The following is a 10,839-nucleotide window of genomic DNA, read 5'->3' on the forward strand; positions in this document are numbered from 1 at the left end:
TAAATGGAATTTTATAGACTACTTTTGTTTAATATATCCTATATATCTTCAATGTCATAAAAGGCCTTCTGTATGATTATTTTAATAGTTGCAAAGTATCCCATCATATGTGTAACCATAATTTATTTGACCAGTTCCTTATTATTCAATAGTTAAGAGGTTTTTTCTGTTTGTTTTTCACCATTAGAAATGTTTAATGATTTAAACGTTAAATCTTAGCATTCAGCCACAGTTATTTCCTTAGAATAAACTCCTGTACTGGATTTGCCAGATGAAAGGGTATGAAAAATATTAAGGTATTTGATGCATATTACCAAACTTTCCTCCCAGCAGATGAATGGGTGTTTCTCTATGCCTTCACCAGCATTAGGTTTTAGTATTTTAAAAGACTGTTGCCAATTTAAGGGGTCATTGTTGTTTTAGTTTGCATTTCTTGGCTGGCTGCTGAGTTTGAGCTTTATGCCTGGGTATACTATGGGCCTATATCTGGAGGGCAACAGGAGAATTTCCTGCAGCAGCTCTGCGGGTGATATTTCTGTCTTAGCTCCAGTCTTCTGGCACTGAAAGCCACGTCCTAAAGAGAATCTCTGGTCCCACTGCTTCTTTCTTGGCCGGGATCCTATGAGCGCTGTTCACAGAGGCAGATGACATCTGCAGGGATTGCCTCAGATCCCAGACAACTGGACCGACAAGTGCCTTTTATATACCCCTGTCACCGAGAATAGGATTGAGGGTGCCAAAGCATGCACAGGTCCCCACAGTGATGTGGCATGGCTGGCCTGAAGTCCAGTCCGGAGCAGAAAGACCTCGTTTTGCAACCTGGTCCACCCAGGGTCTGCCTCTTCAAGACTTAGTTTCCTTACCAGTAAAATGGGGCGATATGAGTAAAATGATCAAATCAAGAGCCACTTTCACAGGGATGGAAGGATCATCCAAGGAGATAATGCTTGGAAGGTACTGGGCATGTGCCAAACTCAATAAATCATCATCATTATGATTATTTTTTAAATTGTTCTTTGTGACCTTATATATGAGATTACTCATCTTTACCTTCCTCTCCCCACCCCCACCCCCAACACACACACAGCAGCTGCAAATCAGTTTTCTTCTCTTTTTTTGGCTACCGTGGATGGCATATGAGATCTTAGTTCCCCAACTAGGGTTCAAAGCCATGCCCCCTGCAGTGGACACAAGGAGTCTTAACCACTGGACCACTGGGGAAGTTCTTCATTATGATTACTGATCCGTTGTGAGTATCTGGAGGGTTTTGAGAGAGGTATTTTGAGTGAATGGAGGTCTTAGGCCTCTGAGGAGACTGATAAAGCTCAGGGAGCTGTTGCTACAGGTAGAGACTGAGTGAGGTTGCATTGCCAAGGTCAGAAGGGAGCTGGTGACTTACACTTGAACCAGTGAGGTCCAAACCACTTGCAATTGGACAGTGCCATCTGTCATATGCAGGGAGGGATGGACACAATCATTGGGTCTGATGGTAGGTTTTATTCTTCCCTTATCGGGAATTTATTGGGACAAATGATTACAAATTAAGCCATATCAGAATTGTTGTTGAGTTTCCAATGAAATGGAAAGTAGAGAAGTAAGTGATACTGAGTCTGCCTGGCAAGTCTGACACGGGCTGTCTGTTGTCACACAGATGGGGACGGTGCTCTTCGCTTCCATGCCCTGCGGCCCGGTGTGGGGGCTGCATGCTGTGAGCACAGAACCAGTGCTTGCTGGGCTGAACTACCGCTACTTTTTATCACAGCAAATTCCTTAAATCTTGCAGACGCTCGGTTCCTTTATCTTTAAAATGGGGAAATCATTTCCACCTCAGCTGAGAGTGGTACTGAGGATTCAATAATAGATAATGAGCGAGTCCCCAGAACAGTGTTAGGGTCATAGCATGAGCTCAGGAAATGTTCATTAAATGAAAGTGGTGCCAAAAGACAGAAACAACCCAAGTACCCATCCGCTTACGGATTCATAAACAAAATGTGGTTTATCCACACAATGGGCTATTATCTAGACTTAAAAAGGAATGAAGTTCTAATACATCCTACAACATGGATGAACTTTGAAAATATTATGCTAAGTGAAAGAAGCCAGAAACAGGAGGTCACATATCGTATGATTCCATTTATTCGAAATGTCCAGAATAGACGAATCCACAGAGACAGGAGCAGACTTGCAGTTGCAGGGCATATGGGGTTTCCTTTTAGGTGATGAAAAGGTTCTGATGATGGTTACATACTGTGTGCATGTGTGTGTCAGTCGCTGCAGTCATGTCTGACTGTCGTGACTCTCTGTGACCCTGTGGACTCTAGTCCATCAGGCTCCTCAGTCCATAGGATTCACCAGGCAAGAATACTGGAGTGGGCTGCCATTTCCCTCTCCAGGTTACACATTATGAATGTCCTACTTTCACTAACAGTAAATTTTAGGTTATGTGTCTATTGCTACAATTGGAAAAAAAATGTTTATTCCAACTGCCTCTTAAACTTCCTCTCCATTCATTCATTCATCCACCCACCATTTGTGCTGTGCCAGGAGACACGATGGGAAGGCTTTCACTGAGACTTAACCACCCGTGAAAGAGAATATGAAGGGCATGTATCAAGAAGTAAGTTGTCAGGAGCATTTCCCTGTTGTGAGCTTCTTGGATTCCTACTTCCAAGGGCAAGTCTCAACACATGTCTTCTCAGCTGTTCCTCTGCTCCCAGCCAAGCCAGACCAAGTCTGAACATACTTCCATTTGGGCCACCCAGACCCCTCAGGGGCCAGGTCATCAGGGAGAAGTGCTGCCTGTTGGACAATGTTATGAATGAATTGACTTAAACCCAAATCTTCTTGGTTCTCAAGGGTCAGCCTTTCCACTCATACAGACAGAGGTAGAGGGCAGTTTTTTCCTGGAAAGGGAACTGCTTAAAGAAATCAACATCAAGTCAGAGGAGACTGCTGAAATGTAGCAGTGGATTAATGAAAGCTTCCAAAAGGAAAGGGAATATTAGCCTCTACTCACTCAACCAAACTCTGGGAGTTGCTGTGTGGGCCATCTGAGGGTCATTCCTGGAAGCTCAGCACTACTTTTTATGATTTGTCCTGCTGGGGCAGAAACTGAGGGACCTATTCTATTTGGTCCCAGGCTCCACTGTGAGCTCTATTTAGGATTCCCTATAACTTTAAAAGGGCTTCCCTGATGACTCAGTGGTAAAGAATCTACCTACCAATGCAGGAAATGTGGGTTCAACCCCTGGGTTGGAAAGATCCGCTGGAGAAGGAAACAGCAACCCACACCAGTATTCTCATCATAGGGAGTTCCATGGACAGAGGAGCCTGGAGGGTGATAGTCCATGGGGTCCCAAAAGACTTAGCAACTAAACAACACTAGCCTTCAAAATATTTGTTGATTCATTGATTAACTGAGGCATCCAAAAGAGTGTGAACATAGGGTGAAGGACCTCTGTCTTCAAGTAACAGCAGCCACTGTTTACTCAGGGCTTACCATGAACCAGACTTGCTACACTCACCCTTCACATTGATACTATCCCTATTTTAATACATGAGCAACCCGAGGCTCAGAGAGGGCAGTTTACTGCCCAAGGTCACACAGCTGGGACACCTTGCTGGAGAAGAGCAGACTCAGGATGACTTTGGAAAGCTGGCGCATAGGCAAGAGGTTAGGCTTGTTCTGTGTGATCCCAAAGGAAACCCTTTGGTTCTGGATCTCCACAGCATTTTCGTGGCCTGTGGGGTCCTAACAGATGGAAGTGGGACAGTTGAGGCAAAAAATGGGACAGAAGGGTCTTCAATGAGTAGGGATGTAGATTCACGTGTTGACACTGCTGGTCATGTCAGCTTTCTGTACCTCTCTCTTCTCATCTGTAAAATGGGATGTAACTGGTCAGGCCAGCCCACGTTGCTTCACTCTATCATTCAGCAGCTCCCTACAGTTCTTGGGATCAAGTCCAATCTCTTCTTAGCATGGCTTGGAGGCGCCTTCATATTCAGGTCCTAGCTTTCCTCTCCAGCCTCCTGCCTCGTCACCACCTCAACCAGAGCAAACTGTTTCTTGGTCCCGAACCCTTCAAGTCCTCTTCCTCCTGAAGGCCTTTTGACATGCTGTCTCCTGGGTCACCCTGTTGAACTTTCCTGGGTGGGCAAGAATGGGGTGGCATCTGAGCCCAGGCACTGAGGATTGCCATTGTGAGCATCACAAGAGCGCACCCAAGGGGCCTGTGAGGCCCCACAAGTGAGCATCACCTACTATGTGCATCAGAGCAGAAAGATGTGGAAAGCTTTCCAGGGAGGGCAGCACTGGTATGGACCAGATGCTGCGTGGCCCTGCCCACCCTCCGCGTAGGAAAAGCACCTGTGCTCCGCCTCACTGTATATTCTGGCCTCTTGCTCTGGTGGGCAGCAGCTGTTTTGGGGTAGGGATGGGCAGGTGAAATTCAGGTGTGTGTGTGTGGAGAGATGGTGAAGGGAAGGGGAAGGTTAAGTTCCACGGTGTTCTGACCAGACAGACCTGGGCAGAGTCCACGGTATCCAGAACTAACCACGTTATGCCCAAGGTCTAAGCATTAAGGGCCCCTCCGTGGGCCCTGTTGGGGAAAGCCAACACAGACCTCAGCGTTCCACCAGGACTTCAAGTGGGGTTTGAAAACTCAAATGCTCCAGGGCCTGGGTGCTGTCCTAAAGAATGGGGTCGCACTGTGGCCTTCCTGGCCCGCTGCTTTCTCCCTTTGGATGGCCATGGATTCACAGAGAGGAATCCACGTGTCCAATGTGTCCATTGGAAGTAAAGCATCAATGCTGATGCCGTGATCAGTGGTGCCTTGTATTGGAGAGACCAGAGGGAGCCTGGGCCCTGCCCTTCTCCGCAGCTGCAGCCAGCTGTTGTGCCAGGGTGAGAGCCCTGCGTGACTTACCACCCCAGGGAGCAGGTGCTGTCAGGCCCCTCCCCTCTCACATACCTTACTTTGGAAACTTGCACGGTGCTCTGGAAACTTCCAACCACTTGTATCTTCCTTCCTTTCTGGGCCTGACAGCTTTTTTCAGAATTCCAGAATGTTCTGCCAGCAGGGCAAGTGCTAAGGGAATTACTACATCCCAAGAATGGCCTTCAGCCAAAGACTGACGGGTCTTTGAAGTAGGTATGCTCTCAGCGTCTTCACCTTGCCCCTCAGCTCGGGTCATCCCGAGGTTCAAGCTTCATGCACCCCCTGGACGCATTCAGCTCCAGCTGTGCACGGTGGCCACTGGCTCAGCACTGCGCCCTTTGCTGCCTGTCGCCTCCCCTCTTCCCCTGCTGGGCCGTCTGCAGCTCCATCATAAACCATTTGCTCTCAAACCTTTGTCTCAGAGTTAGCTTCTTGTGTGACTCAAAGCAAGAGGCCTGATTGTCAAGATGACAATATGTTTTTTATATAAAACCCTTAATTTTTAAGTGTTGGTCAGTTGTTATAAATAAAAGCAGCCCACGCACGGACCACGCATCCGCAGGGTAGATTTGGTCCATGGCCAGTGATGTGTGGGGCTAGGTATGCACTGGGCCTGTCCTGACCCTGGCATCCCTTAAATGCTTGGGCATCATGGCTGTGGCTATGCTCATGGGTGTTCTTTCCAGCAACATGGCTGTCTTCCTTCCCTGCATCTCTGAGAATGTCTCTTCTTTGTTACTCTCCTTTCCTCCCTCCCTCCCTTCCTTCTCTCCCTCATTCTGATTTTCTTGGGCAAGCCTCTCCAGCTGAGTCTTTACTGCTTGCTTGCTCTTCTAATAAACTGCACAGCAGCATTTAGCAAGGGCTTTACTAGCTACTAAGGGATTGCATCTCGGGAACCTGTTTACTGTTAGTAACCTTTGTCCAGATGTTTTAGAAATGGTTCCTTTAAGAACTATCCTAAGCTCGAGTTTCTCAATTCAGTAGTGTCCCGTGATGTTTATGCCTCGCCTGGCTCTCCAGGGTCCCCACTCTCCATAGGGATCACTACATCTTTTGGGTAATGCCACAGAGGCCCCGCAGGTGTGGGTTGATTTGAAGACACCAAGGGTTTCAAGCCACCGGCAGGTTTTATGACAGCAGCATGGATGCCTTGGAGCTGTGAACTCTGTCCTCCAGTGACCCCAAGGCTGACTCTTGCTCCTTGCCTGCAGCTCAGTGAGGAGGATGGGAAAGCGGGAAGGGGGCCCTGAAACCCTGGGCTTTTTCTCCCTTGAAGTAGGCAGCTACGTCACCTACCACCTTACTGTCTGCTTACCATGGCTTTTAGTCCTAAACACTTACCCTTGCAGGTTTCTGGTAAGTACAAACTGTTCTGTAGAATGCCAAAGTCTTGAAAATCTTATTCAGGAGAAAAAAAAAGTTTACGTGATAAAAATTCCACCCATAAAATTGGTTTTGAGGGAATCCTGGTAAACTGGATCAGTCAGAGGAAAGCAGGGCTTCTCGGAGCCTTTAATACCCTAATGTGAACTGTACCCCCTTATAAGAGGTTAGGTGACCACAGGTCCTCCAAAGACTTGGGGACACTGCTGTGGACCCCAGGACCTGGCAGGGCTCTGTGCACAAGTGCACAGGCCCAAGGCCTCTCTGCGCGTGATCAGGCTGTCTGCTAGGACCGAGCCAGCTGACTGGCTGTCTCAGCGACCCCATGGGGTGTTCAGCTCCTCCGGAGGGTGGATAACTTGCGGTGTAGTACAGGAACATACAGGAGCCCTCAGAGGTCTGGGAGTGGAAAGAGGCTTGGCCTAGGCTGGTGGCTGAGAGTGGGAGGGTGGGGAGGTCTCCAGGCTTCTCGGCTCTATGATTAGGGCAATTTGTTTCTCCAGGGGGCCATTTGTGGTAGGAAACACAGCCTAGAAATTAAACTAAATATATCCAGCGCCCAGAAGATTGGAAACAGCAGTGGCACCTGGCTGGGGGCCGGATGGCCAAGATTTCACCCAGGTCGGGTGTCATTGTGCTACCTCCTGTATTTTAAGGGTTGGGAGGGGAGTGGTCTGAGTCTCCGAGGCTTGGCCTGGGTGGAATGACAGATGCAGGTTTGAATCTGGGGGGACGAGCTCTCTTGTCCTCATACCATGCTTCACTCTGTCACCCCCTCATTCCAGGGACTACTGTCCCCAGTTTCCAGCTGTTCTCTGCCTCTTCATGGCTGCTGCTGTTCCTGCTTTTCCTGTGTCCCCAAAACCACAAAGCTCCACAGGCTCTGCCTTCTCGCGTTCTAAAATGAACCCTTCTTCCTGGGGAAAAAACCGTTCCCTCCAGGTGGCTGTTAGGAAACAAAAGTGTGGAAATTTAATTTGCACTAAGTTGATTTGACTGATGCAGCATGTAATTGCACTGCACTTCTTAGCTGCAAGGGTTCTTAGCAATCTCAGGTGATTCTTGAAATTTATTTGAAGGCCAAATGAATGCACAGCTGCTCTGAGTGGGAAAGCATTGCCTGCCCTTACAGCCGACTTCAGTCCATCCCAAAAGGGGTATGTATTTTTGGAACAATGGTTGTTAACTACCAATTACACCTTTCATTGTAAAGGCAACTGGGGTACAGATTAAAGGAACTGACTTACCCAAAATCATAGGACCAGAAAGTGGCAAAGCTGGGACTTGTCACCAGGTCCCCTGGCCTCTAACTAACGTCCCTGACAATGCCTGGGTATTTCTCTCTCAGACACTGTCCTTGCAGCCAACTCCAAACTGTTATTGCCAGCTCTGCCATTCTGGTAACATAAAGAACATTCAGCTTCACCACAGCCGCTGCATGTATCCCTACTTTCCTTGTGCCTTTCACCTCTCAGGAACAGGGAGCAGTTTCTGTGACTTGCTTCATGCTGGAAGCTACCCCTTTCCTATGGCTGCTAATTTTTTTCCTTGTTAATTTTTTTTTATTTCTCCCAACCCTGCTTTATTGAGATATAATTGATGTATAAGTTTTCCTGTTAATTTTTACAACCTAATTGCTGCTGAGAATAAATACAAAGAGGACAGAGACACACTTCAGATTCTGCTTGTTGCATGTTTTCATTTTTAATTAAATAATTCACATTCTGTTCTGCAAAGCAGATTCTGACTGGCAGTAGCCACCAGCTTTCTGAAGGCAGCCCCTGTATTTTCAGGAGACTGTAGCCACGGCAAGAACATTGATGGCAACGACACTGATGGCAAGGGGGCTGGGAGCAACAGGGCCAAGCAGGCTGAACTACATGCTACACATACAGACGTGTGGACACATATGTACATACCAGGCCACCTATGGCCAGGAAAGGGGTATCCTGTACTACGTGGCCATGAAATATGACATAAGGCCAAGGTCTTGGCAAAAAGAGTTTGCAGGATCCAGGAGGGAGCAGGTGAATCAGGCAGATTTGGCCTAGAAAGTACAGATGAAATGGAGACTGTAGGGGGTGCCCCGCTCAAGCCCAATGTTAGAAAAAGCAAGATACATAGGTCATTTTATTTGACAAATACAAATAAAATACCTGGTCCACAATATGGGCTAGGCCCTGAAGATGGCACTATGTAATCTTGGAAATGCATAACTAATTTGTCCCCCATGCACAGTATGGAATGACAAAGGTCACAAGACCCTAGGATCTTGAAGTTCTTAAGACATCTGCAGTTGCTAATTCTGCTTCATCCTTTTGAGGTAAAGAGCAGCTTCCACTCTTCCTGAAACCATGGTAGTTGAAAGACCACGTGGCTGCATTCAGGAAACCTTGGGCCTCCTCCCTCCCTTTCTAACTGGACCATGTCCTAGGAATCTTCCCAGGCAAACCCATCAACTTTGGATCTCAGAGGATGTGTCTTCTTTAAATGTGAGCAGACTGACAAGACCTGCTTCTTCTTGGATCTCATCAGTCTGCACAAATTTAAAGGAGCATCCTCTGCAGGCATCTGTTCCCCCCATCACCTCCCTGCCTCAGGGACACAGCCATCCAGTCTTCTGCCCCCGTCCTTCATAATCCAGGGCCTCTTAAGGGACAGGCCCCATAGTCAATTAACACAGGCCCAGGGCTAGAAGAGACCTTCAGGGTTAGGACCAGAGCATCGGATGCTTACACCTCCTGTCTGTTGATTGGCTAAGCATACATCTTCTGGGACACGGATTCCCTGGAGCTCATCTGGAGAGCAGAGGTGGAAAGATGTCATTGTAATGGGTTCAGTGGGACTTTTGCTCTTAAGGGTGTGGTCAGCAGCTGTCCCATCAGACCAGATTCTGGCACAGCTCCCAGGCTGAGGGTGCTGGCTGACAAACATTTTGTTTTTCTGTTTTTATTTTCAAGTGAGTGCATCACATAAACAGACAAAGGGCTAGAATTTGCTCATGTCTCTCCACCTGAGTGATAACTTGGTGATAACCTGCAGGAGCTGTGCTACAGAGCCCTGCGTATCTGCGTATCTTCCCTCTCTATGGGACTCAGGAATCCTGCCCCCTCCCAAATCCTGCTCCCATAGACCTTTCCCCATGTCCTCATCCACTCCAAGATTTATAAACAAGGTCCAGAGGAAAAGCCAGGAATGGGCAGCAGGGGTGACGCCCTGAGGGTGCTGGACACTGCCCTGTCTCACCAAGGCCTGGAATGTTCTGAGCTATTTTTATAGGCTGGGCTAAAGAGGTCTTCATGAAGAAGAAAATGAGTAAATGCTCATTGCTGAATGAGCCTTTTGTTCCGGGGGAGCTGGCGGCTGGCGGAGGTGAGGCCTCAACGCTCCCTGTCTCCAGGCAGGTGGGTGTTGCAGAGGGGAAGGCTCCGGTATGAGGAGGGAACACAGCAGGAACAGAAAAACAAACCAAGGCTGGCCTTGCTGGAAAACGAGGCACTGCCTCTCAGCTGGACCACTCTCCCTAACCCAGTTCCCTGCTGGTAACACCTCATGTGGGTCTCCAACCAGGTCCCAAGGAGTATAAAGTCAGTAATCACCCCACCCTGTCCTCCCTAAAACCCAAGGGTTCCCAGAGCATTGCTGAGCCCAAGGCAACACTCAGGTGAGTTGTGTCTTATTTCAGACACGTGGGCAAAGGTAATAACGCAGAAAGGGTCTTACTGTCGTATCTTCAAATCAACAAGAGGAAAAAACCCAAGCTAAAAAAATACCCTGCAGCTGTCACGACTCCCATGTGCTCAGCTTTGTCCTCTGGTGTATTCTGAATTGTCTTGGAGTGTCCTTGTATACATGAAGTGAATGGCTTCTATTACTGTTGTCTTTCTTGATTTGGGTACAGCTTTGAGTCCCTGCAAATAATAAAATATTTTTCCATCTCTTCTTTTTCACAAAATAAATAAATTAAGTCAACCTGCAGTGTACAAATTGTCAATGTCCTGAGAAGTCCCAAAGGTCCATTCTCCACACAGTCCTCAGGATTCAGGGGTAGAGGCCTTAGCCCCAAAGGCATAGGAAGGAAAGAAGTAAGGAAGAAAGTCTGCTATCCACACTAGGAGAGCCCTAGGACCCAGGAAGGGTGCTGGACAGAGGTGTCTCCCCCACCTCACCCCCAAGTAAGGGATAGTGGAGGGAGCAGGGCAGGGGCTGGGGAAGAATGGCCAGCACTTCTGGGCCTGCCAGAACCATCCTGGCACCACTCTGCCCCAGGATCAAGTTTTCAGAGCTAGAGTACCTTTGAACCTCAAATTAGAGCCAGTTTCCTGTGCAGTTTATGCTTGGACTATAAAACCTAGAGATTTCCTTGACTGGCTGAATCCATGGTGATGGAGACCCAGGGCACTGATTGTAATGGATCCCACAGGATGGTCAGTGTCCTCACCTTTTCAAAGGCTGGCTTTCCACCAGGATGCACCCCTTTCTTCCCTATAGCAACCCCAGCTGGACTCAGATCTTG

The sequence above is a fragment of the Capricornis sumatraensis genome, chromosome 10, assembly GCF_032405125.1.
Source record: "Capricornis sumatraensis isolate serow.1 chromosome 10, serow.2, whole genome shotgun sequence".
Lineage (NCBI taxonomy): Eukaryota > Metazoa > Chordata > Mammalia > Artiodactyla > Bovidae > Capricornis > Capricornis sumatraensis.